A 27929-nucleotide genomic window follows, 5' to 3' on the forward strand; every position below is an offset into this window, starting at 1 on the left:
GAGCAGTGTAGACTGAACCCTACCTGAGCAGTGTAGACTGAACCCTACCTGAGCAGTGTAGACCGAACCCTACCTGAGCAGTGTAGACCGAACCCTACCTGAGCAGTGTAGACTGAACCCTACCTGACCAGTGTAGACAACCCTACCTGAGCAGTGTAGACCGAACCCTACCTGAGCAGTGTAGACTAAACCCTACCTGAGCAGTGTAGACTGAACCCTACCTGCACTGTGCAGACAACCCTACCTGAGCAGTGTAGACTGAACCCTACCTGCACTGTGCAGACAACCCTACCTGAGCAGTGTAGACTAAACCCTACCTGAGCAGTGTAGACTGCGGGCCAGCTCTGTAGCCATCACCTGCATGATGAGTCCGATTCGGAGACGCAGCATGTCCCCAAACAGAGCCGGCTGGGAGCGGACGTACATGGCCAGGTACACCATGATCTCCTGCATTATCACAATACAGCAGTCATTACTTTCCCTTCGTCACAGAGACTTGTTACAAAACTGACCAAAGTTTGCTTTAACCGCTCAAGCTAGACTCGCATCAGGCAGAGAATTTTGACGGAAATGGGCATCTGTAAGCATGTTATATAATCCCAGTTATAATTTGTTGTACCTGAGTGAGCACAGCGATGCTGATGTCCTGCCCACTGGCCTCATAGATCAGAGAGTTGAGTTCTTCTGGAGGAAGAGGAGCTGAGATGACTTTCTCCCTGGGCTCTGGTGGTAACCCCACTGTCAGCTGCTTGTGGTGGGAGATGAGATCTGTACAGGCCTCAGCCAGCACCTCCACTCTCTTTCTCAGGATACCAGAGATGTATCTGATCAGACCCCACTCCTTGTTGGCCCCAGCCTGGGCATACAGCTCCTCCAGGAGACACCTCACACTGACCCCGCCCTGACCCCCCACGTCCACCAGCCAATCAGCACCTTTCAGGTTAGAGAGAATTACATTTCATTCAGTTCAATTCAATCTGAGGAGTCAATTCAACTCAACCTGAGGAGTCAATTCACCTAAACATACAAACCTAAACATGTAGAGAATTCAATTACATTTGATTCAATTCAAAGATTCAATTCAACCCAACACGTGCACCATCTAATCCAGGGGTGGGATATATGGCCCATTTGATCCGACCCGGTTGGAGTAAAACAAAACAATGGGGAAAATTATTATTTTGTGTAAAAAATTTAAAAAACTCCAGGTCACACTTGAACACCTACAACTAAATAGAGAGTGTGTAGAAATAATAATGGACCTTTACAGTTTGCCCACCCCTGATCTTAATCAGTACCTTTCATCACACAGAGGATATATAGTATGTCTGCCTGGTCCTGCAGTGTGGGACACTCCTTCAACTGTCTCACCAGAGACCCAAAGTCTGTGTTACCCTGGGAGTCCTGCGGCAGCTGGAGGTCTGCAATACTGGGGGTCTGAGAGCAAGGATACACACACACACACACACACACACACACACACACACACACACACAACACCACACACACACACACACACACACACACACACACCACACACACACACACACACACACACACACACACACACACACACACACACACACACTTAGAGGATCCAAACACACAGACGCACCAGAAGACAGTATTGGAGTATGTTGTTGGCGTAGACTAACTGACCTTGGGCTGTTGTTGATGTGGTGTGTGGTGGTGTGGTTGGTGTGGATGGAGCGGTGTGAGCTGGGCCACTGACCTTGGGCTGCTGTTGATGTGGTGTGTGGTGGTGTGGATGGAGCGGTGTGAGCTGGGCCACGTGCAGAAGGTTAGAAGATTTACGGTGCTTGTTCATGATGGGAGTCATAGGAAGATACATGGAGGCCTCTGTAAGAAACACACTCACCATACATGATTTGTATTTATTATGGAGCCCCATTAGTTCCTGCCAAGGCAGCAGCTACTCTTTCTGGGGTCCAGCAAAATTAAGGCAGTTAAAACATTACAATACATTCACAACAGATTTCAACACATATTAAGTGTGTCCCCTCAGGCCCTTACTCTACTACCACATATCTACTACCACATATCTACAGAGTCCAACCATACAGTAGAAACCAACAGAGTCCCAACCATACAGTAGAAACCAACAGAGTCCCAACCATACAGTAGAAACCAACAGAGTCCAACCATACAGTAGAAACCAACAGAGTCCAACCATACAGTAGAAACCAACGAGTCCAACATACGTAGAACCAACAGAGTCCCAACATACAGTAGAACCACAGAGTCCCAACCATACAGTAGAAACAACAGAGTCCCATACAGTAGAAACCAACAGAGTCCCAACCATACAGTAGAAACCAACAGAGTCCCAACCATACAGTAGAAACCAACAGAGTCCCAACCATACAGTAGAAACCAACAGAGTCCCATACATACAGTAGAAACCAACAGAGTCCCAACCATACAGTAGAAACCAACAGAGTCCCACATACAGTATAAACCTACAGAGTCCCATACATACAGTAGAAACAAACAGAGTCCCATAAATACGCCTAAACATAACCCTAAACCTAACACTTGGTGAATAAACAAACAGTAAATGTGATGATAACTTACTAGGCATGTTGAGGCCTTGGACCTGGGCCATGAAGGAGAGGATGTCTCTGGTGGTGTGTTCAGCACTAAACACGTGGTGCTGCCCCCTCTGGATGGGAGGGAGTGACACTTGGTGGCTGTGCTCTGCATCAGCTGGCTGAGGTAGTGGTCAAACATGTCCTTGGAGCTGCCTGGAGGGGGCGGGAGATAAATGTAGACTCAGCAATATGATATTACATACCGCAAGCACAAACATGCAACACCAAATACAACACACACACCACCAATGACCTATACAGACATAAACACACACACACACACACACACACAACACACACACACACACAACACACAACACACACACACACACACCACACAACCACGGCTGACGTACCTGAGGGGACATAACTTTCTTCTTCGTCTTCCTCATCTTCTTCATTCTCCAGCAGGTCGTCATCGGTGTCTCCGTCGAGGAAGCTGAGCTCTGTGTGGAACGAGGTAGTCTGGAAGCTGGAGATGTTTGCCATCTGAACCCTGCAAAACACACAAGATGGAATGGAACCAAATAGGACATCACTGGAACTTTCACAACCAGGGATGTAGTGACGTAAATAGTGGAGCCTAGCATTTCCTTCTGTAAATATCCAGAGAGCTCTCTTAAGATGAGTGATCTTAGAAATGGAAGAGAGTCAGTCTGACCTTGCCCCTCCAAAGTATCCATCGTGCAGCTTCCTCAGAGTGGACAGAATACACGGGTCGATGCTCTCACCATCATCCACTGGGAACAACAAGGGAAACATGATCAATTAACCAACCAACCAATCAMTAAACCTTGTTTGTCCCATACAKAATGTAGTTTCCCAGCAAAGGTCAGTTTCCTGGACTCAGATTAAGCCTTGAATTYCCATTTAAATAAATGTTTAGTCCAGAAGTCACACAAACAACACAGAATGATTACCCAGCATGCTGTGTGTGATGGGGAAGGGGAGGGTATTTACCCAGCATGCTGTGTGTGATGGGGAAGGGGAGGGTATTTACCCAGCATGCTGTGTGTGATGGGGAAGGGGAGGGTATTTACCCAGCAGGCTGTGTGTGACAGAGAAGGGGAGGGTATTTACCCAGCATGATGTGTGTGACGGGGAAGGGGAGGGTATTTACCCAGCATGCTGTGTGTGATGGGGAAGGTCAGAGTAGGGCGTCCGGTCATCCTCCAGGAGGAGGAGAGATAGGACAGCTCCGTCCTTAGCATCTCCACTATCATCTGGTTGTCCAGAGCCAGGTAGAAGTGATGCTGGTCCAGGAGAAGACCGAGAGTTGGTTGTCCGAGCCAGGTAGAGTGATGCTGGTCCAGGAACTAAAGAGAGGAGAGACAGAGAGTTGGTTGTCCAGAGCCAGGTAGAAGTGATGCTGGTCCAGGAACTAAAGGAGAGGAGAAGAGATGGCCAACACTAACTGCTCCAGCCCAAACACACCTGATTCAGTCCTACACAAACACACCTGATTCAGTCCTACACAAACACACCTGATTCAGCCCTACATAAATCACCTGATTCAGCCCACAAAATACACCTGATTCAGCCTACATAAATACACCTGATTCAGCCCTACATAAATACACCTGATTCAGCCCTACAAAAACCTGATTCAGTCCTACACAAACACACCTGATTCAGCCTACACAAACACACCCTGATTCAGCCCTACACAAACACCTGATTCAGCCCTACATAAAACTAACACTGATTCAGCCCTACACAACACACCTGATTCACGCCTACATAAATACACCTGATTCAGTTCTACACAAACACACCTGATTCAGCCTACACAACACACCTGATTCAGCCCTACATAAATACACCTGATTCAGCCTACACAAACACACCTGATTCAGCCCTACACAAAACACCTGATTCAGCACATAAACACACTGATTCAGTCCTACAACAAACAACCTGATTCAGCCCTACACAAACACACCTGATATCAGCCCTACAAAATACACCTGATTCAGCCCTACACAAACACACCTGATTCAGCCTACATAAATACACCTGATTCAGCCCTACATAAATACACCTGATTCAGCCCTACACAAACACACCTGATTCAGCCCTACACAAACACACCTGATTCAGCCTACATAAATACACCTGATTCAGCCTACACAAACAACTGATTACTACATAACACACCTGATTCAGCCCTACACAACACACCTGATTCAGCCCTACACAAATACACCTGATTCGCCCTACACAAATCACCTGATTCAGCCCTACACAAATACACCTGATTCAGCCCTACACAAATACACCTGATTCAGCCCTACACAAACACACCTGATTCAGTCTCTACAAAACACCTGATTCAGCCCTACACAAACACACCTGATTCAGTCCTACACACACGCCCTGATTCAGCCCTACACAAACACACCTGATTCAGTCCTACACAAACACACCTGATTCAGTCCTACATAAACACACCTGATTCAGCCCTACATAAAACACCTGATTCAGTCCTACACAAACACACCTGATTCAGTCCTACACAAATACACCTGATTCAGCCCTACACAAACACACCTGATTCAGTCCTATACAAACACACCTGATTCAGCCCTACACAAACACACCTGATTCAAGCCTACACAACACACCTGATTCAACCCTACACAAACACACCTGATTCAGCCCTACACAAACACACCTGATTCAGTCCTACACAAACACACCTGATTCAGCCTAACAAACACACTGATTCGCTACATAAACACACCTGATCAGCCTACATAGATTCAGCCCTACATAAACACACCTGATTCACCTGTGGGAACTCCTTCAAGACTGTTGCAAAAGCATTCCAGGTGAAGCTGGTTGAGAGAATGCCAAGAGTGTTCAAAGCTGTCATTAAGGCAAAGGGTGGCTACTTTGAAGAATCTCAAATATAAAATATATTTTGATTTGTTTAACACTTTTTTGTTTACTACATGATTCCATATTTTATAGTTTTGACGTCTTCACTATTATTCTACAATGTAGAAAATAGTACAAATAAAGAAAAATCCTTGAATGAGTCGTGATTACCAGCTGAGATCAACTTTCATGACTTGATTTTCCTCCTGGCTCAGAGTTTGTCTGGGCAGTATCTTAACATCATCCTAAAACCTACTCTGAGCTGGGAGGTTTGTCTTAAAACAGGTTTTAACCAGATTCCTGCTTTGTGGATACAGCACTAGGTGTGCTAGATTGGGATTTAACAAGAGCATTTAGGGAGATAGGACCTCTACTGTCTTCAGGTAATAACAAGGTATGTCACCTGAGGGGTGAATGTGTAGGTGCGGTTCCGGATCTCGTAGAATTTCGAGGTTCCCAGAACTCCAATGTGCCTGTATGGCCTCCCGCTCAGATTCAACTTCTTRCAGTTTCCTGTGAAACAAGTCATTAGCTACGTAGTGCTTATAAAGGCTTTATGCTCTACGAAGCCTTTCTAAGTAGTTGTAACTGTACCCAGTTTGACGTAGACGTGGCTGAGGATACGAGCAGGCATGACCCTGATGGGCTGGACCTCAGAGATGGTCTGGACCTCTATTTCATCGTTCTTCAGCAGCTCCTGGATCTCCTTAGACTCCGCTAACACACACACTGCCAACATACACACACACACAAATGAAGGTATGTACACAGAAACAAATGAAGGTTTGTACACGCACATACACGCACACACACATATGAAGGGAAAGGAAACTCTCAGATAGGCAGCCCTGACCACAGAGCAAATGATCTTAACAAAACGAGTTAATTAAATAACAAGTCTAGAACTGTATATTACTTCTACAGTTAAAGGATGTAAAATGTCTTCCAGCCTGCATGAGAGGAAATTAGACATGCTGCAAACCTTGTACAACAACGTCCGGCTTGAAATTGGTGGAGAATCGCCTGTTGAGAGGGTCGATCTCTCCAGGGGCSAGGAATCCCTTGGAGGAACAGACRGAGAGAGAGAACAGTGAGGCGAGAACTAAACCACCARCCRACACCTCACTGTGGAGGCAGAATCACTCTATTATAAGACGACAGCAGAATGTTTTTACCTCAGCCAGCAGAGAGCTAACAATGTAGAGGGACTGTCCCCACATGTGAGGTAACTGACCCATAGCCACTCTGTCCACGGAGTGAGGGTTCCTGTACTCTTCCTCCATCTGGGGGAAACACCACACATTTACGGATCTTCCTCACTTAGTTGTAGGGACGTTGTTACTTATCAGATTCAGAAAGGTAGCAAGTGTAGACTGTTACTTCTCCGCAGCCCATATTGGCACAAGGAGTAAAGCTGACGTGCCCTAAAGAAAGACTGATTTCCAATTTACACATGGACAATAAAGTTGTATTCAAAGGGCCATGGAGATACCTTTTCAGGAGGGACAGCGTAGAGCTCAGGCATCAGGCGGATCCCGGGCTTCCCTCTGATCAGGACTTCTTCCAGAGCATCTCTGTACTCCTGCACTGGAGACAGGAACCAGGAAAGGACATGTTGTACATACAGACACGTGGCCGGGGGTGGTCTAGCGGTCTGACACATAGCTTGGTGACGTCACCCGCTCTGAGACCTAAAAGTAGTTGTTTCTCTTGATCTGAAATGGACGCGGCTCTTGTGGAGTGACAGGTAACGATGCTTCGTGGGTGTATTCAGAGGGTCTCAGGGTGGAACCTAGGTTGGGATGAGGAGAGGGACGGAACCAACACTGCTACACACACCTGTACAAGGTCTCCACTGAAGATGCCGTCCAGAATGAGGTAGGTCCAGAACACTGGCCATTCACATTCTATATTCTCAAACAGTTTGAGTTCAGCTGGGTCGTAGTGGAGACGGGACGGGTCCTGAGAAAGAAAGACACGGAAATATTTCACCAAATGTCTTATCTGAAAGAACAAGGCTAATCTTTAAACGAGAGTTAAATTAAAGGAAAAACCCACTAAAAGACTATCTTTTGGTATTGTTTTCATTAGTCCACTGTTAGTACAGTCCCAAAATGTTTTCCATGTCAGCAGTCAAGTTTTCAAGATATTGGACTTTCAAGAAGCAAAGAAGTGTCACATCATCATCATCATCATCATATGCAAAACGCATCATCATCTTGATGATGCGGCAAGTAACACTTTGTGGACGAATGAAAAGAAATACCAACAGATTTTAAGTGGATTTTTCCTTTAAGTTATACTGTTTAATCTGAAACCACGTTTCCATCATCACAGCTGTGAAGTTTCGCTGTCATTTTATAAATGCAGACAGATCATTTGTTCGTTCAACATGGTGGGATCTTTTTGTGTCAGTAAAATGTACTATGCAGGAAATGGCGGTGGAAATGCCTTTATGTGCAAATATTGATATAATAATCCTCATATGGAAGAACATTTGGTGTCATGTGATATGTTGTGTGATCCTCCCACTACGACTCGGGAAAGCCTGCAGTTTATTAGGCTACAGATGAAATAAATTATGATGAACTTCACAGGGAGGTGAAAGTACAAGGTGATGATCTTGATGCTCCTTTCCAATAAATATCCAGGGTCTTATTCTGGTGACACGATGATCGATGCTTGGCTGCCGTTTGACAAATAACAATAWTATCGYTCTTAAACATAATAATGTCATCATGGAGACGAGCCTACACACACTGTATCTGCCAGCTGTTGGCTACAGCGCAGATACAAGACCATTGGATGGAAATCTAGTTAATTTCACACTGTAAGGAGAAAAACATACAAATGTGTACAGTACCTCTCTTGGGCATCTGTATCCGTCTCTGATGAAGCGGCAGCAGCCATAGCGTCCCTGGGGAAGAGAACGGAGTCATTTAGAAACGGCATTCTAGAGCACCATTAAGCCAATGGAGGTTTCCCATTGGTATCCTTTACCGTCCAGGACTAGGCTTAATCTGAGTCTGGGAATAACTAGCCCCTAAAGTGTRTCTGTGGTCCAGTCTAGACAGGATCCTATCTAYCTGTAKMTTGGATATGATCTCACTGTATCTGTGGTCCAGTCTAGACAGGMTCCTATCTACCTGTAGCTTGGATATGATCTCACTGTATCTGTGGTCCAGTCTAGACAGGCTCCTATCTACCTGTATATTGGGTATTGATCTCACGTGTAGCGTTGTGGTCCAGTCTAGACAGGATCCTATCTACCTGTATCTTGGGTATGATCTCACTGTATCTGTGGTCAAGTTCTAGACAGGATCCTATCTACCTGATCTTGGGTATGATCTCATTTTATCTGTGGTCCAGTCTAGACAGGATCCATCTACTGTATACTTGCGTATGATCTCACTGTATCTGTGGTCCAGTTTAGACAGGATTCCTATCTACCTGTATCTTGGATATGATCTCATTGTATCTGTGGTCCAGTCTAGACAGGTCCTATCTACCTGTATATGGGTATGATCTCATTGTATCTGTGGTCCAGTCTAGACAGGATCCTATCTACCTGTATATTGGATATGATCTCATTGTATCTGTGGTCCAGTCTAGACAGGATCCTATCTACCTGGTATATTGGATATGATCTCATTGTATCTGCTGGTCCAGTCTAGACAGGCTCCTATCTACCTGTATCTTTGGATATGATCTCCCTGTATCTGTGGTCCAGTCTAGACAGGATCCTATCTACCTTATCTTGGATATTGATCTCATTGTATCTGTGGTCCAGTACTTAACAGATCCTATCTACCTGTATTTGGGTATATCTCATTGTATCTGTGGCCAGTCTGAACAGGATCCTATCTACCTGTAGCCTGGATATGATCTTCAGTCTTAGTGATGGTGACCAAGTCTGCGTGCCTCCACAGCGAAGGCAGGGAAGGAGATGATTGACAGGGGACCAGCATCAATCTCTTTAGAGTGGAGGCTCGTGGCAGCATGGAGCACAGGATCGCCTGGAGAGGTCAAGTAGAAACGGGTCAGTTTCTGACAGATGCCGTCATTCTGACACCACTGTGTTGCCAGGAACATCAGTCGTGCTATCTGACGTAAGACAATGGTCAGTTTCATACATATCATTTTTAAGGTTTATAAAATAATCTGCCTTCAACCAGACTGGACACTGCCCTCGCCAGGCTAGAGAAGTTAAACCATACTGGACACTGCCCTCGCCAGGCTAGAGAAGATTAAACCAAGACTGGACACTGCCCTCGACCAGGCTAGAGAAGATTAAACCAGACTGACACTGCCCTCATCAGCTAGAGAAGATTAACCAGACTGGACACTGCCTCCAGGCTAGAGAGATTAAACCAGACTGGACACTGCCCTCACCAGCTAGAGAAGATTAAACCAGACTGGACACGCCCTCCACCAGGCTAGAGAAGATTAAACCAGACTGGACACTGCCCTCGCCAGGCTAGAGAAGATTAAACCATACTGGACACTGCCCTCGCCAGGCTAGAGAAGATTAAACCAGACTGGACACTGCCCTCACCAGGCTAGCAGAGATAAACCAGACTGGACCTGCCCCTCACCAGGCTAGAGAAGATTAAACCAGACTGGACACTTGCCCTCACCAGGCTAGATAAGATTAAACCAGACTGGACACTGCCCTTCACCAGGCTAGATAAGATTAAACCAGACTGGACACTGCCCTCGCCAGGCTAGATAAGATAGGACATGTTTATCACAGTACCTGGCAGTCTCCACCTCGTCCGCAAAACGTGAATGACAGATTTGGGTCCTCCATGAGCCCAAAGAGGTCCAGCGCTCATCAATGGCCTCCAATGCAGCCTGAACATAAAACCCAACATGTGTTGTTTTAGGATATAGATATAGTAGCTGTGTTGCGATAAGAGGACAGTTATGAGTCTAGATATGGTAGTTAAGATACGATTGGAGGCGTAAAAGGAGACCATGTATTATCATTGTTACATATAAGGACAAGCATTACATCTGAAGCGTCAGTACCTTGGCCATTCCCACCAGAGCTGGTGTTCAGTTCTGGGATCCCCTGATTGGTCTTGTCCCCTCGCCCCACATCCCATAATCCACAGAGAGAGACACACACAGTTACCATGACAACCAGGTTTAAAATCATACTATTTGAAGACCTTAATTTGAACCTAAATATAATTGTATTTGACCTAATCCAATATATACTTCGTATATACAGTATATTCTATATATTTACACAAATAGTCATCAGTAGGATGTATGCACTCTGTTTTAACTCCTCCACGCTCAGAAACGGACAACACTGACAGGGAGATTCTGGACTATCTGCTTATTCTGGTTAGTGAAGTCGCTAAATAAGACACATTCTCCTGGATGAGAAACGATTCTGGTTAGTGAAGTCGCTAACCAAGACACATTATCCTGGATGGGAAACGTTATTCTGGTTAGTGAATCGCTAACCAAGACACATTATCCTGGATGGGAAACGTATTCTGGTTAGTGAAGTCGCTAACCAAGACACATTCTCCTGGATGGGAAACGTATTCTCGTTAGTGAAGTCGCTAACCAAGACACATTCTCCTGGATGGGAAACTATTCTGGTTAGTGAAGTCGCTAAACCAAGACACATTCTCCTGGATGGGAAACGTCAGTTGTTTGACCAGTTGAACCGGTTATTTTTCAGTACCATTGTCAGCTCTCTGTTGACATTATGTTAATGCCATATTCGCGCTAAGTAGTTTTCACCTGTTAGTTTATAATTATCTGTTGTAGCTGACGCACACAGACCTTTGACCTGTTGGCACTTTTAAGCTAAAAATATGTTGATGCTTTTAGGGTTGTGTGCTGATGTTCCCATGTTGACCAATGAAATGTATTGAAAGTTATTTTACCAACCAATCAGAAAGTTCACGTTGTGGGATTTGACAATATACTGTATATAGCCATGTAAAAGGTCTTGTTTGGTAAGGTGTTCATTGTAACACGAACATTCTATAGTCTCAACTGCCTCTACAGGTGTTCCTATGTGATCTTCAGTAATAGTAATTGCTTCTCTCTCCATTACTGTTCAGACTTCTATTACTTCCTGCTAAGTCGTATGCTAGTGTAACAGTATAACTTTAGTACGTCCCCTCGCCCCGACCTCGGGTGCGAACCAGGGACCCTCTGCCACACATCAACAACAGTCACCCACAGCAAGCATCGGGTACCCCATCGCTCCACAAAAAGCCCGCGGCCCTTGCAGAGCAAGGGGAAACCCTACTTCCAAGTCTCAGAGCAAGTACGTAAACCGATTGAAACGCTATTAGCGCGTACCGCTAACTAGCTAGCCATTTCACATCGGTTCACTAGTGTGGTGTAGAAGAATAGAGCCTCGCTCAAACAGACCTTCAACGTTACCTACCGCAACTTTATAAGCAGCCTCAATGTAGAAGACCAGTTCTGGATAAAAGCCACTTCATGCAGGGTTGATATGATACGAAGACCTGGAGAACCAGACAGAGGATAAAGAAAACACCACCGCGGTATACAGTCAAGTTCTTTCACAATGACATGATCCCCACACACCACCACACACACACACACACACACACACACACAACACACACAACACACACACACACACACACACACACACACACACACACACAACACACACACACACACACACACACACACACACACACACACACACACACACACACACACACACACACACACGCAGTACGGTACCTGAGGCAGTCATCTGAGCCAAAACCAGCAGGTACAGAGAGGTGGCATCAACCTGCAGGTGTCCCCACTGATCGCCCCCACCACGGTAGCACAGGTGGGGGTGTTGGTACTTGGCGTGCAGACAGTCCTTGGGGCTCTGGGTGTAATTTAAACTTCTCCACCTTGGCCACCTGTTAGTCAGACACACTGACATGCTCAGAAAAGGCTATTACACAGCCAGACCAAGGGAGAAAACACATGCAGAAATGCTCCACAGCGTAGTGCATTATTGCCCTTATGCATATACTAGTGACTGTGTTGTTACATGGTAGAAGAAATGGCACAGTAACCACGGTAACCACCTGTCGCATCATACACTGGAGCAGCCCTTGCATCAGCTTGACAACACTCTGTAAATAAAAACAAATATAGATATTTACCGCACCTTACGTGGATCGGTAACTCCTGCTTTCCCAAGTTTATCTATTCAGGCTCCAAGGACTGAAATATGCCAATCTCTGCCTTGGCCTACAACATAGATCATAGGACAACATCATGGAAAAACACTAACATGTTCTGTAAAGGAATGTCTTGTTTTGACACAGTGTGGTCATGAGGTCGGGGCCTTGCAGTCAAGGAATATTCAGACCCCCTTTCCAACACAGATCACACAGTACAGTACGTATGGGGGACACAACACAGATCACAACAGTACAGTAAGTATGGGGGACACAACACAGATCACACAGTACAGTAAGTATGGACACACAACACAGATCACACAGTCAGTAAGATGGGACACACAACACAGATCACACAGTACAGTAAGATACACAACACAGATCACACAGTACAGTAAGTAGGACACACAACACAGATCACACAGTACAGTAAGTATGGGGGACACAACACAGATCACACAGTACAGTAAGTATGGGACACACAATACAGATCACACAGTACAGTAAGTACGGGGGACACAAACACAGATCACCAGTACAGTAAGTACGGGGGACACAACACAACAGATCACACAGTACAGTAAGTATGGGGACACAACACAGATCACACAGTACAGTAAGTATGGGGACACAACACAGATCACACAGTACAGTAAGTACGGACACACAACACAGATCACACAGTTACAGTAAGTATGGGACACACAACACAGATCACACAGTAACAGTAAGTATGGGACCACAACACAGATCACACAGTACAGTAAGTATGGGACACACAACACAGATCACACAGCTACAGTAAGTATAGGCGACACACAACACAGATCACACAGTACAGTAAGTACAGGGACACCACAAACACAGATCACACAAACAGTAAGTACGGGGACACAACACAGATCACACAGTACCAGTAAGTATTGGGGGACACACAACACAGATCACACAGTACAGTAAGTATGGGACACACAACACAGATCACACAGTACAGTAAGTACGGGGGACACAACACAGATCACACAGTACAGTAAGTATGGGGGACACAACACTATTTTGACAAAGCATGCTGTGAGATGGGATCCAGCCAGTCACCTGCTCCAGTTCGTAGGCCTTGGCCTTGTCCTCATCCCGGTCAGCGTTCTTCCTGTAGGCCATCCCCAGACCCCACACCGCCAGGATGCTGTAGACATTGTCACGCACCCAGGCATCTGGCAGCTGGACACTGCAGGGCAACAGGCCTGTCACTGGGTTCTGGAGACACACACACACAGGTTAGACAGGCAGGTTAGACAGGCAGGTAGATAGATATCTATCTAAATCTGGGCTCTTGCTGGGCCACTCAAGGACATTCACAGACTTGTCCCGAAGCCACTCCTACTGTGCGTTGTCTTGGCTGTGTACTTAGGGTCGTTGTCCTGTTGGAAGGTGAACCGTCAACGTAGTCTGAGGTCATGAGAGCTCTAGAGCAGGTTTTCATCAAGAATCTCTCTGTACTTTGCTCTGTTCATCTTTCCCTCGATTCGGACTAGTCTCCCAGTCCCTGCCGCTGAAAAACATCCCCACAGCATGATGCTGCCACCACCACGCTTCACCGGAGGGATGGTGCCAGGTTTCCTCCAGACGTGACTCTTGGCATTCAGGCCAAAGAGTTAAATCTTGGTTTCATCAAATCAAATCAAATTGTATGTCACATATGCCGAATACAACAGTTGTAGACCTTAAAGTGAAATTCTTACTTACAAGCCCTTAACCAACAATGCTTTAAGAATAATAAAATAAAATAAAGTGTTAAGTAAAAATAGATAAGTAAAAAATAGAAAATAAAAGTAACAAATAATTAAACAGCAGCAGTAAAATAACAAGCAAGGCTGTATACAGGAGGTACCGGTACAGAGTCAATGTGGAGGCTATATACAGGGGGTACCGGTACAGAGTTAATGTGTGGGGACACCGGTTAGTTGAAGTAATATGTACATGTAGGTAGAGTTAAAGTGACTATGCATAGATTATAAACAGAGTGTAGCAGCAGCGTAAAAGAGGGGTCTGGGTAGCCAAAGAATCTTGTTTCTCATTGTCTGGGAGTCCTTTAGGTGCCTTTTGGCAAACTCCAAGCGGGCTGCCATGTGCCTTTTACTGAGGAGTGGCTTCCGTCTGGCTACTCGACCATAAAGGCCTAATTGGTGGAGTGCTGCAGAAGGTTATCCCATCTCCACAGAGGAACTCTGAAGCTCTGTCAGAGTGACCATTGGGTTATTGGTTCCCTCCCTGACCAAGCCCCTTCTCCCCTGATGGCTCAGTTTGGCCAGGCAGCCAGCTCTCTACTTCTTTCCTTTAAGAATGATGGAGGCCACTGTGTTCTTGGGGACCTTCAATGCTGCAGAAATGTTTTGCTACCCTTCCCCAGATCTGTGCCTCGACACAATCCTGTCTGGGAGCTCTACTGACAATTCCTTCGACCTCGCGGCTTGGTTTTTGCTCTGACATGCACCGTCAACTGTGGGACCTTATATAGACAGGTGTTTGCCTTTCCAAATCATGTCATCAACAATTGAATTTACCACAGGTGAACTCCAATCAAGTTGTAGAGAACAGCTCAAGGATGATCAATGGAAACAGGATGCACCTGAGCTCAATTTCGAGTCTCATAGCAAAGTGTCTGAATACTTATGTAAATAAGGTATTTTTGTTTTTAAAAACCTGTTTTCGCTTTGTCATTATGGGGTATGACGTGTAGATTGATGAGGGGAAAAGTATATTTAAAATAAGGCTGTAACATAACAAAATGTGGAATAAGTCAATGGGTCTGAATAGTTTCCAAATGCACTGTAGCTGGCCACTAGAGATTTATATATATATATATGCCAGTTGAGGACTTGTGATGCTCGCACATGCTTTTTCAGTTCTGCCCACAAATGTTCTATGGGATTGAGGTCAGGGCTTTGTGATGGCCACTCCAATACCTTGACTTTGTTGTCCTTAAGCCATTTTGCCACAACTTTGGAAGTATGCTTGGGTCATTGTCCATTTGGAAGACCCATTTGCGTTCAAGCTTTAACTTCCTGACTGATGTCTTGAGATGTTGCTTCAATATATCCACATCATTTTCCTCCCTCATGATGCCATCTTTTTTGTGAAGTGCACCAGTCCCTCCTGAGCAAAAGCACCCCCACAACATGACGCTGCCACCCCCGTGCTTCATGGTTGGGATGGTGTTCTTCGGCTTGCAAGCCTCCCCTTTTTCCTCAAAACATAACAATGGTCATTATGGCCAAACAGTTATATTTTTCCAAATAAAGTACGATCTTTGTCCCCATGGCAGTTGCAAACCGTAGTCTGGCTTTTTTTTATGTTGGTTTTGGAGCAGTGACTTCTTCCTTGCTGAGCAGCCTTTCAGGTTATGTCGATATAGGACTCGTTTTACTGTGGATATAGATACTTTTGTACCTGTTTCTTCCAGCATCTTCACAAGGTCCTTTGCTGTTGTTCTTTGATTGATTTACACTTTTGCACCAAAGTAAGTTCATCTCTAGGAGACAGAACGCGTCTCCTTCCTGAGCGGTATGATGGCTGAGTGGTTCTTGTTCTGAGAAATGAAGGCTATTCCCTGCGAGAAATTGCCAAGAAACTGAAGATCTCGTACAACGCTGTATACTACTCCCTTCACAGAACAGTACAAACTGGCTCTAACCAGAATAGAAAGAGGAGTGGGAGGCCCCGGTGAACAACTGAGCAAGAGGACAAGTACATTAGAGTGTCTAGTTTGAGAAAAAGACGCATCACAAGTCCTCAACTGGCAGCTTCATTAAGTAGTACCCGCAAAACACCAGTCTCAACGTCAACAGTGAAGCGGCGACTCGGGTTGCTGGCCTGGAGTCTGCTCACCAACCAAGAATTCACAAAATGGGACAAACACCAAATTGAGACTCTGCATGCAGAATTCTGCAAAAATATCCTCTGTGTACAACGTAAAACACCAACAAAATGCATACAGAGCAGAATTAGGCCGATACCCGCTAATGATCAAAATCCAGAAAAGAGCCGTTAAATTCTACAACCACCGAAGCGATTCCAAACCTTCCATAACAAAGCCATCACCTACAGAGTGACGAACCTGGAGTCCCCTAAGCAAGCTGGTCCTGGGGCTCTGTTCACAAACACAAACAGACCCCACAGAGCCCCAGGACAGCAACACAATTAGATCCAACAAAATCATGAAACAAAAAAAAGATAATGAATTGACACATTGGAAAGAATTAACAAAAAAAAAACAGAGCAAACTAGAATGCTATTTGGCCCTAAACAGAGAGTACACAGTGGCAGAATACCTGACCACTGTGACTGACCCAAACTGAACAGTGCTGTACAAGATTTTACTTTCAAATTGCGTCAAACATGATTTTAGACTGTGTTAAGGAAAGTTTTGACTATGTACAGACTCAGTGAGCGTAACCTTGCTATTGAGAAAGGCCGCTGTAGGTAGACGGGCTCTCAAGAGAAGACAGACTATGTGCACACTGCCCAAAAAACTGGCCAAATGTATGACCATATTAGACACATATTTCCCTCAGATTACACAGAACCACAAAGAATTTGGAAAACAAATCCAATTTTGATAAACTCCCATATCTATTGGGTGAAATWCCACAGTGTGCCATCACAGCAGCAAGATTTGTGACCTGTTGCCACTAGAAAAGGGCAACCAGTGAAAAACAAACACCATTGTAAATACAACCCATATTTATGTTGATTTATTTTCCCTTTTGTACATCGTTACACCACTGTATAAAGACATAATATGACATTTGAAATGTCTTTATTCTTTTGGAACTTTTGTGAGTGTGATGTTTACTGTTAATTTTTTATTGTTTATTTCACTTTAGTTTCTCATCTTTTTCACTTGCTTTGGCAATGTAAACATATGTTTCCCATGCCAATACAGCCCCTCAAATTTAAATTGAATTGAGAGAGAGGGAGAGAGAGACTGTTGACTGAACTCAAGTAGAGTAGATAAGACAAATACTTTCTATGTTCTCTCTCTATTTTAAGTTGACCTTTGTCCAAGCTTTTCTTTATTTTAGGGAGTCCACGCCAGGACAGTTTGCCCATTTAAAAAAGAGAGCTATTGACTCCTGGCTTTCTAAGGATAAGTAACAGACATTTAGCCTACTGTGGGGATTTTACTGAGGTATCAATATCATTAGACCTATTGTGCATGACTTCTTTCATTGCACATGGCAACTGTACGAATGTTATTCACATGACATAACGTGACATTATGTCTGGCAGTGGTACGTGATATAYTGAAACATACCTGGTGACATAGAATAGTCTCATGAACGAGCCTGGCGAATCCATCGAGCTTCACACCTGAGTTACTGCGGCTCCGCATGTTGCCGTCTCTATCTGTCAATATGAAATTATGACAGACAGGTAGTTAGAGCAGGATTATTTATAGTAGGGTACAGTAGTCGTGAGCCCTGACTACATGTGAAGCATTCGCAATAGTAAAACTACTGCAGTATGCTGTAATCAAATAACATTACTTTGCATAGAAAATCACCTACCTTGAACCCATCAGTTATTGTGCAATGCATAAATATCGCTGTTGACAGCTTTGCAGTAGCAGCTAACAATTCCACATTCATTCAACGCATTTCATAYAACTCCTAGTTGCTCCAGCGCAGTATTACCGAATCCTTCACGTCGCAGAGGTGTTTTTAGCTCAYCATACACCATTCCTTCACATGTAACAGATTACTGATCCTCTCGGTCTCTCAYTGTGCCTCTCCTCTTCCTGATGTGGACAGAATGTCCGGTATACAGTTGCCATAAAGGGGGCGCTAGAGCAGCCAACGTAGAGAAGATGAGTTGGTTATTTCATATATGAATTATTGTTAGAATCTGTTATTTTTAACATAACATAACATAGATCTAAACCAACAAATAATGTCTGATTTGTTTTCGGCTTTGCTCTCTCTTTTACTTCGTGTGGTCTTTGTATCACCTCGGCATCATTCTGTTCAATCTAATATTTTCAGAATACTTCGACTGATGCCAGTGCGACCCCACCTTTCCATTTACATTCTGCATACATAGTAAACAACGGCTGGGATAACGGAATTTTTAAGCCAATCAAAAATCCGGACAGTAGATGTGTTAACCAATCAAAATAGATCTAACTGCATCCCCGCTGAACGCTCGACTTCARGGGGTGGACTGCACATTTCTGTTGAATAGATTTGAATCAACAATCAACAATTCATAGTGTTTTTGAGTCAACAATCAAGATAAAGGTACGTTTTACCTCCTTATTTGTTTGGCCAGTCGTTGCAATTGCACATGTTGAACGAAAAAGCGTCCTCTGCTTCTGATAATGTCCACAAAAAGCCATTGAAAAAGTAGCTAGCTAGACATCCTCACTGAGCATGTTAGCTGCTAGCGCTAGCTACCCAAAGACTATTCCCCTGTCCATCTCTGAGCTAGCTTTACACTCAAATGTGATGGATATACTGAGGGCCATAAGCTACCTAAATAACAACAACTAGGCTAACTAGTTATATGACTGGGGAAATGTCTGTGTTTTGATAGTTAGACAGAGAAGACCAAATTAGGTCTTGACTATGGAGAAGACCTTTCACTAGCTATGTAAGCAAACTACCATTTATGTTTTGCTACTTTACCTCCTTGCTCCYACACACACCCTCACCCTGCCTCTGTATTTATCACTTTACTAAACAGACTGGGTTCAAGTCTCTTGTGCGCCTTAAGACGGAATCATCCTGATGAGCTAAAGCCCACCGAACCACCTCTGTTACACTTGTATTGTACCTTGTCTCCTCTCATATCTCCTCTCACCTTCCTCCTTCCCTCTCCTCTGTCCCCTATCATTCTCCCTTTCTCTCCTCGCCCCATCCCCTCTCCGCCTATCCCCTCTCCCTTCTCTGGATCCCCTCTCCCGGCCTATCCCCTCTCCCTTCTCTGCCTTCCCCCTGTCCTCTCCTCTATTCTCCCTCTCTCTCCTCCTCCCCTGTCCCTCTCTCTTCTTTCTCCTTCCTCCGTCCTCATCTCTCATCCTCCCTCATCACCCTCTCCCTCCTCTGCCCTCTCCCCTGTCCTGTCTTCTATTCTCTCCTCTCCTGTCCCTCCTCCCCGTCCCCTCTCATTCTCCCTCTCCTCTGTCCTCATCTCTCTCCTCTCCTCTGTCCTCATCTCCTCCACCAGATGCAGTTCATGCTGCTGTTCAGTCGCAGGGTAAGCTGCGGCTGCAAAGTGGTATGTTCCCCTGTCAGACAAAGAAGGAAGAAGATCTCCAGGGACTGGTCCAGACCATTTCTAGCCCGCAAGCCCAAGATGTGCTCCTTCCTGGAGTGGAGGGACCTCAAGATCGTCTATAAGAGGTCAGAGAAAGAAGACAGACAACAGACAGACAGGAATGGTGGGAAATGATGTGCTCCTTCCTGGAGTGGAGGGACCTTAATATCACTCTACAGAACAGACAGACGGGTTAATGGGGGGAAATGTGGACTCCATCTGATAGTGTTGAGGTCAATTCAGGAATGGAATTTCACAATTCTTTGTTAAAGTTTTCACTTCCTGAATATGCCGTTTTGAAAACTAATTTGTAGTATAGTCTCAAACCACTATACTACAATTGTGCAAGGTCTAGAAGGTTGTGTTTTCAATAAGACTTTCCTGCTAGGAGGCACCCTTACGGTTTTTTTTCAGTCAGGGGCCATTTTGTTACAGCACTCATTCTCAGAATGGTGAAGGCCATCTGATGCTTTGTTATTCATTATATCCCCGCTTGAACGAACATATGTTTGTCAGAATGTGCCAAGGTTAGTTGCCTTTGTTGTTTTTCCTGTTTCCTGATAGCCAGCCTTTATTTCTGTTGTTTATCCCTGTGTTATCCTGTCTCAGATACGCCAGCCTGTATTTCTGTTTTATCCCTGTTTATCGGTCTTCTAGATACGCCAGCCTGTATTTCTGTTGTTTATCCCCTGTTTATCCTGTTTCTAGATACGCCAGCCTGTATTTCTGTTGTTTATCCTGTATTATCCTGTCTTCTAGATACGCCAGCCTGTATTCTGTGTTTATCCCGTGTTATCCTGTCTTCTAGATACGCCAGCCTGTATTTCTGTGTTTATCCTGTGTTATCCTGTCTTCTAGATACGCCAGCCTGTATTTCTGTTGTTTATCCCTGTATTATCCTGCTTCTAGATACACAGCCTGTATTCTGTGTTTATCCCTGTATATCTGTCTTCTAGATACGCCAGCCCTGTATTTCTGTTTGTTTATCCCTGTGTATATCCTGTCTTCCAGATACGCCACAGCGTTATTTTGTTGTTTATCCCTGTGTTTATCCTGTCTTCTAGATACGCCAGCCTGTATTTCTGTTGTTATCCCTGTGTTATCCTGTCTTCTAGATACCCAGCCTGTATTTCTGTGTTTATCCCTGTGTTATCCTGTTCTTCAATACGCCAGCCTGTATTCTGTTGTTTATCCCTGTTGTTATCCTGTCTTCTAGATACCCAGCCGTATTTTGTTTCCCTGTGTATCTGTCTTCTAGATACGCCAGCCTTTATTTCTGTGTTTATCCCTGGTATTAAATCTGTACTTCAACGAATACAAGTCCAAGCCATAGAATTTCTTGTTGTTATTATCCCTCGTTATCCTGTCTTACTAGAACGCCAGCTTGTATTGTCTGTGTGTTTTAGTCCCTGTGTTATCCTGTCTTATAGATATCGCCAGCCTGTATTTCTGTGTGTATCCCTGTTAGTATCCTGTTGTCTTCTACGATACGCCGCCGTATTTTCTGTTTTCCGTATTATCTTTATTCTTACAGATACGCCAGCTTAGTATTTCTTGTTGTTTATCCCTGTATTATCCTGTCTTCTAGATACGCCCATCTTATTTCTGTTTATCCCTGTATCTATCCTGTCTTCTAGATACGCCAGCCTGTATTTCTGTTGTTTATCCCTGTGTTATCCTGTTCTAATACGCCAGCCGTATTTCTGTGTTTATCCCTGTATTATCCTGTCTTCTAGATACGCCGCCTGTATTTCTGTTTATCCCTGTGTTATCCTTCTTCTAGATACGCCACCTGTATCTGTTGTTTATCCCTGGTTATCCGTCTTCTAATACGCCAGCCTGTATTTCTGTTGTTTATCCCTGTGTTATCCTGTCTTCTAGATACGCCAGCCTGTATTTTCTGTTGTTTATCCCTTTTTATCCTGTCTTCGAGATACGCCAGCCTGTATTTCTGTTGTTTATCCCTGTATTATCCTGTCTTCTAGATACGCCAGCCTTTATTTCTGTTGTTTTATCCCTGTTTTCCTGTCTTCTAGATACGCCAGCCTGTATTTCTGTTGTTTATCCCTGTGTTTATCCTGTCTTCTAGATACGCCAGCCCTGTATTCTGTTGTTTATCCCTTATATCCTGTCTTCTAGATACGCCAGCCTGTATTTCTGTTGTTTTCCCGTGTTATCCTGTCTTCTAGATACGCCAGCCTGTATTTCTGTTTTAATCCCTGTGTTATCCTGTCTTCTAGATACGCCAGCCTGTATTTCTGTTGTTTATCCCTGTGTTTACCTGTCTTCTAGATACGCCAGCCTGTATTTCTGTTGTTTATCCCTGTTTATCCTGTCTTCTAGATACGCCAGCCTGTATTTCTGTGTTTAATCCCTGTATTATCCTGTCTTCTAGATACGCCAGCCTGTATTTCTGTTGTTTATCCCTGTTTATCCTGTCTTTAGATACGCCAGCCTGTATTCTGTGTTATCCCTGTATTATCCTGTCTTTCTGATACTGCCAGCCTGATTTCTGTTGTTTATCCCTTGTGTTATCCTGTCTTCTAGATACGCCAGCCTGTTATTTCTGTTGTTTTATCCCTGTTTATCCTGTCTTCAGATACGCCAGCCTGTATTTCTTGTTGTTTATCCCTGTGTTATCCTGTCTTCCAGATACGCCAGCCTGTATTTCTGTGGTTTATCCCTGTGTTATCCTGTCTTCTAAGATACGCAGCCGTATTTCTGTTTTATCCCTGTGGTTATCCTGTCTTCTAGATACAGCCAGCCTGTATTTCTGCTTTATCCTGTATTATCCATGTCTTCTAGATACGCCAGCCTGTATTTCTGTTGTTTATCCCTGTTATTCCTGTCTTCTAGATACGCCAGCCTGTATTTCTGTTTTATCCCTGTATGTAAGTCTTCTCAGATACGCCAGCCTGTATTTTCTGCTGTGCGGTGGAGGATCAAGACAATGAGCTCATCACGCTGGGAGATCATCCACAGATACGTTAGAGCTGCTGGATAAGTACTTTGGCAGTGTGAGTCTTCTTTCATATTTCACACTGCTCATTGTGTTCTCTCTGTGGTTGCCTTGTTGCTGTCATACAGTGGCCATATTGTTCTCTCTGGTTCATTACAGTGGCCAATTGTTTCTCTGTGTTCATGACATGGCCTATTGTTTCAGTTCATGGACAGTGCCATATTGTTCTCTCTGTGTTCATGGACAGTGGCCATATTGTTCTCTCTGTGTTCATGACAGTGGCCATATTGTTCTCTCTGTGTCATGACAGTGGCATATTGTTCTCTCTGTGTTCATTGACAGTGGCCATATTGTTCTCTTCTGTGTTCATGACAGTGGCCATATTGTTCTCTGTGTTCATGACAGTGGCCATATTGTTCTCTGTGTTCATGACAGTGGCCCATATTGTTCCTCTGTGTTTATGACAGTGGCCATATGTTCTCTGTGTTTATGACAGTGGCCATTTGTTCTCTGTGTTTATGACAGTGGCCATATTTTCTCTGTGTTTATGACAGTGGCCATATGTTCTCTGTGTGTTATGACAGTGGGGCCATATTGTTCTCTCTGTGTTTTATGACAGTGGGCCATTATTTTTATCTGTGTTTATGACAGTGCATATTTTCTCTGTGTTTATGACAGTGGCAATATACTTTCTCTGTGTTTATGACAGTGACTATTGTTCTCTGTGTTATGAACAGTGGCCATACTGTCTCTGTGTTTTATGACAGTGGCCATACTGTTTTCTGTGTTTAGACAGTGGCCTATACTGTATCTCTGTGTTTATGACAGTTGCCATACATGTTATCTGTTTTATGACAGTGGCTCATATGTTCTCTGTTTATGACAGTGGCCATACTGTATCTGTGTTATGACAGTGGCCATACTGTTCTCTGTGTTATACAGTGTACTCCTGGTTTAGACAGTGGCCATTACTGTTCCTGTGGTTATGACAGTGGCATACTGTTCGTCTGTGTTTATGACCAGTGGCCATTACTGTTCTCTGTGTTTATGACAGTGGCCATTCTGTCTTCAGTCTTCCGTTGTGCTTTCATGACAGGCTGCCATATGTTTATCGTGTGTTTAGATGTACAGTGGCCATACTGTTCTCTGTGTTTTATGACAGTGGCCATATTGTTATCTGTGTTTATGACATGGCCATACTGTTCTCTGTGTTCATGACAGTGCCATACTGTTCTCTGTGTTATGGACAGTGGCCATACTTTCCTGTGTTTATGACAGTGGCCATACTGTTTCTCTCAGTGGTCCTGTTGGTGTTCATGACAGTGGCCATATGTGTTATCAGTGCCTTACTTCTTCGTGTTTTATGACAGTGGCCATAATGTTCTCTGTGTTTTATGGACAGTGGGCCATTATTGTTCTCTTGTTTATGACAGTGGCCATACTGTTCTCTGTGTTCATTTGACAGTGGCCATACTGTTTCTCTCAGGGGTCCTGTTGGTGTTCTATGACAGGGCCATATTGTTAAAGCACCATTGCTTAACGCCTATCCAAATGATCAGATCTGTAAGACGGGGAAGAAGTATACATGTTGTTATTGGAACAGGGTCTGGGTGTTCCTGTGTCTAATGGAGCTGTTCAAATGGGTTTACCACTTGGAATAAATACTTGGACTTAGGAAAAATATCTTCCAATGTGTCCCTCTTGTGTGTCTGTCTCCCATGTCAGGTGTGTGAGCTGGACATCATCTTAACTTTGAGAAGGCCTACTTCATGCCTGATGAGTTCCTGCCTAGGAGAGGCTGCAGGAGACCTCCAAGAAGAATTGTACTGAAGGCTATAGAGCAGGCCTGACCTGCTGCAGCGACGGTAAGACTCCACACTGACCCCTAAACATCTGACCCCAACACTAACCTGACCTCCAAGAAAGAACTACTGAAGGCTATAGAGCAGGCCCGACCTGCTGCAGGAGGTAAGACTCCCACACTGACCCTAACATTCATGACCTCCAACACTGACCCTGACACCTCCAAGAAGAAACGTACTGAGGCTATAGAGCAGGCCGACCTGCTGCAGGAGGTAAGACCCACACTGACCCCTAAACATCTGACCCCAACCACTAACTCCTTGACCTCCAAGAAGAACGTACTGAAGGCTAGAAGAGCAGGCCGACCTGACTGCAGGAGGAAGACTCCACACGACCCCTAACATCTGACCCCAACACTAACCCTGACCTCCAAGAAGAACGTACTGAAGGCTATAGAGCAGCCGACCATGCTGCAGGAGGTAAGACTCCACACTGACCCCTAACATCTGACCCCAACACTAACCCTGACCTCCAATAAGAACATACTGAAGGCTATAGAGTATAGAGTAGGCAGACCTGCTGCAGAGGTAAGACTCCATCAGGGATCTGCCTGCCCTGACATCTCTGCTATGTCCTGAGAGTGGTGTATGACATTGGGAGTCTGATGAGTGATGACATCTCTGGCTATGTCCGGATGAGGTGGTGTAATGACATCTCTGGGCTATGTCCTGGATGAGGTGGTGTAATGACTCTCTGGGCTATGTCCTGGATGAGGTGGTGTAATACATCTCTGGGCTATGCCTGATGAGGGGTGTAGAACACGTCTAGTGTCGGGAGGGGTGTAATGACATCTCTGGGCTATGTCCTGGATGAGGTGGTGTAATGACATCTCTGGGCTATTCCTGGATGAATGGTGGTTGTAATGACATCTCTGGCTATGTCCTGGATGAGGTGTTGTAATGACATCTCTTGGCTATTGTCCTGGATGAGGTGGTGTAATGACATCTCTGGGCTATGTCCTGGATGAGGTGGTGTAATGACATCTCTGGGCTATGTCCTGGATGAGGTGGTGTAATGACATCTCTGGGCTATGCCTGGATGAGGTGGTGTAATGACATCTCTGGGCTATGTCCTGGATGAGGTGGTGTAATGATGACATCTTCGGGCTATGTCCTGGATTGAGGTGGTGAATAATGACATCTTCGGGCTATGTCCTGGATGGAGTTGGGTGTAATGACATCTCTGGGCTATGTCCTGGATAGGTGTGTAATGACATCTCGGGCTATGTCCTGGATGAGGTGTGTAATGACCTCTCTGGCTATTGTCCTGGATGAGTTGGTGTAATGACCTCTCTGGGCTATGTCCTGGATAGCGTGTGTTACATTGATGACATCTCTTGGGCTGATGTCCTGGGATGGAGTTGGTGTAATGATTGACACTCTGGGCTATGTCCTGGATGAGGTGGTGTAATGACATCTCTGGGCTATGTCCTGGATGAGGTGGTGTAATGACATCTCTGGGCTATGTCCTGGATAAGTTGGTGTAATGACCTCTCTGGGCTATGTCCTGGATAAGTTGGTGTAATGACCTCTCTGGGCTATGTCCTGGATATATCGGATATATTAGGTTACGAAATCCGACTTTTGGGATATAGTGTTAGTGATATGTTAGAGAAAGACCCCACTGAACGATTCAGAATATGAAGAATCATATTTGTCTTGGTAAAAATGTATTTTATAACAAAGGAAGTGAAACGCAATCACCAAAGCGCGTTATGTACACCCTTTGTGTTTGAGAGACAAGTGCTCATTTTATTTATGTTTTCAAAAAACATTGAAATATAGTTTACAATTTGTTACATGTTGTCAACAGTCTAATAAAAAAAAGAACGATCGCGCTCTCCCAGAACAAGCTTGGTTAGTGYGTAAAACCCGCGATTTCAGACAAAGACCAATCTAAACAACCAACCCTTCTATTTGTTAGCTTACTGAGMCTGGCAGTTATACACATCATATGAAASGAATGAGGTGGTAAGTGCAGCACAATGCACACAACACTAAATGCTTTACCAAGCTAGCTATCTGGCCACTGTCGCTGGTAACATAATGAAATCAGTTGGCTGCTGGCTAGCTGGCTGCCGAGAGTCCCTTTACCTACCTAGCTAGCTAGCGAATCATGCTAAACATTTAGCTTACGTTAGCCAGCTAGCTAAAAGTCTATGTATGGGCAGTATGCGATTATGGAGAGTGAATTAAAAATATATATATCTTGTTAGCTAGTTATCTAGCTGTGGCCATCTGGCTAGTATCAAAACGGGCRTTCTACAACAATAGCACCACTAGTGCAGCTAGCTAACATTGACTAGACTAGACCATAAAGCAACACACACGGACATCCATTGCCAAACAACGCTATTGCCATCTTCTGGTTTGGAGTATTTTAACGAGGCTGAGGACTTCGCTGTGTGACAACTCTGTTCAGAGGTGCTAAGTACTGTCGGCAGGCAAACGTTTGACAATTCTACCGATGTGTCTGAGCTATTATTGATTAAATACCTTGTTAATATCCCAATTTTGAAGCCTCAACTAATGTCTGGATTGGACATTTTGTTCCTTTCCTTTATTGTTCATTTGGAACACAGGAGGTTGGTGGCACCTTAATTGGGGAGGACGGGCTCGTGGTAATGGCTGGAGCGGAATAAGTGGAATGGTATCAAACACATGGCTTGATACCCTTCCATTCGCTCCATTGCAGCCATTTTATTATGAGCCGTCCTCCCCTCAGCAGCCTCCGCTGATTTAGACCTCCTGTTCTAGCGGTCAGTTGTATTCAAACAGTGCTTTTCTCTCTCTCTCCGTGCTTCACCTCCTGCTAGGATGCCAAAGTAAGTGTTAACTCTACCTGATATGCTTTATTTAATAGTGGCGTTGGAGCAGTTACTCAAGTCATTGCATTTAGGCTTCAAACACCCTTTTCTTGTATGCACTCCATAAACCAATCAAACGGGTCCATCTTCAGACTGACTAGAGTGTCTTATCCTTCTCACCTATCCTCTTGTCTGTTCCCTCCCTCCTTTAGGAAGCTGAAGCCCCACGGAGTGTCCTGGAGGAGATTGGCCTGACATAAACTCCCTCCATCACTGACCCAACTATCTCCCTCTCTCTTTACTCT

At 44.6% G+C, this 27929-nt stretch overlaps 1 long non-coding RNA gene and 2 pseudogenes across 3 annotated transcripts; 2 read left to right on the plus strand and 1 right to left on the minus strand.

Moving 5' to 3' along the window:
• Positions 1 to 6: 6 nt before the first annotated feature.
• Positions 7 to 18490, minus strand: LOC112078279 (phosphorylase b kinase regulatory subunit alpha, liver isoform-like; annotated as a pseudogene).
• Positions 18491 to 18547: 57 nt separating this feature from the next.
• On the plus strand, positions 18548 to 21950 carry LOC139022541 (uncharacterized). Of its 3 annotated transcripts, none has more exons than XR_011478597.1 (3): positions 18548 to 18978; positions 19907 to 20082; positions 21930 to 21950. It is a non-coding gene; the product is annotated as an uncharacterized lncRNA (long non-coding RNA). The 3 variants fall into 3 exon arrangements; XR_011478596.1 differs by lacking the exon at positions 21930 to 21950 and adding an exon at positions 20654 to 20679; XR_011478595.1 differs by lacking the exon at positions 21930 to 21950 and adding an exon at positions 20606 to 20631.
• Positions 21951 to 22790: 840 nt separating this feature from the next.
• LOC112078281 (AP-1 complex subunit sigma-2-like) lies at positions 22791 to 27923 on the plus strand (annotated as a pseudogene).
• The last annotated feature ends 6 nt before the right edge of the window (positions 27924 to 27929 follow it).

Source organism: Salvelinus sp. IW2-2015, unplaced genomic scaffold, assembly GCF_002910315.2.
Source record: "Salvelinus sp. IW2-2015 unplaced genomic scaffold, ASM291031v2 Un_scaffold5488, whole genome shotgun sequence".
In the NCBI taxonomy this organism is placed as follows: domain Eukaryota; kingdom Metazoa; phylum Chordata; class Actinopteri; order Salmoniformes; family Salmonidae; genus Salvelinus; species Salvelinus sp. IW2-2015.